The sequence below is a fragment of the Rhea americana genome, unplaced genomic scaffold (genome assembly GCF_003343005.1).
Source record: "Rhea americana isolate MKP2758 unplaced genomic scaffold, rheAme1 scaffold_10, whole genome shotgun sequence".
Lineage (NCBI taxonomy): Eukaryota > Metazoa > Chordata > Aves > Rheiformes > Rheidae > Rhea > Rhea americana.
The window spans coordinates 2,862,432-2,863,548 of NW_028185039.1; positions in this window are offsets into that span (position 1 = coordinate 2,862,432).

The following is a 1,117-nucleotide window of genomic DNA, read 5'->3' on the forward strand; positions in this document are numbered from 1 at the left end:
CCGGGAGCGCCGCTCGCTGGGTGGTCCGGGCGGAGCGGGGCCAGCCGTGCCCCGGCCGCGGCCGCAGCGCCGCGGCAGCGAACCCCGTGGAGTTAATAAATCACGCTTCAGGGTCCTCACTTGTAAATTAAACTTTGAGCGCGGAGTGCAGCCCCCCTTCCTTCTCCCCCTAAAGTGCTCCTGCTTCTTATTTTTCTCTCTTGAGCGGGGAGGGGGTCTTATTTATTTATTTTTAGAAACCCCGACGTACAATAAACAGGCATTCCAGGCAGTAACGCACGCCTTTGCTGATCTGCAATCTATAATACAGCATAATAGACATAAATTATATTTCCATGACTAAAGGAAAATGTGTATGTTCAAAGAAAGCAGAACAGAGGGATATGAGGGACTACTGTCAAGCAGGAAAGTAAAAGGAAAATAGCTGTAGGCATGAGAGCTGCCTGTGTGGGCTTTGATCTGAAGGATGAATTAGACTAATAGCCCTGTGTGTTGGCATCCGATACTGTAACAATTTAATAGTTTTTCAATGCTTTGGAGTGTTTTCCAACAAGTGATATAAACGAAAGACATCACACACCATTTCGGGTGTGTGAGGGGGAGACTAAAAAGGTGCATGCCACATGATAATTAAATTATTTGAAGACAGCTCCGTCCCAGGAACTAGCCCCAGGAGGAGATGGGTATTGGAAAAGAGAAAGCAAATCAGTGTGCAGAGACTTACCTGGATAGAAGTATAAAAGCAGAATCACTAGCAATGCAACTTTGTTTTCTGTAGCATCTTCTATACAGACTATGTCCCCAACCCCCTTTTGGAGTTAAAGAATACAATTAGGGGAAAATTCACCCAAGGAATAGAGGGCCCTTTAAAGAGATGTTTAAGTGGCTCCTAGGGTTTTGATAAAGACAGATAAAGAAAGTTCTTTCTCTGGAATATAACCAAATATAATAGCAGGGAGTATGGGGAAATACAGGCATGAAAACCAGATACAAGTAGTGTTTTCTGTGGAATATAAAGCCAGAGCAGACACCCAAAACAAAAAAAATTCTTTACTCTTGTGGTAGGCGAAACGGGGCGCTGCGGAAGATCACGGGATGTGACGTCACGACGAGGCAG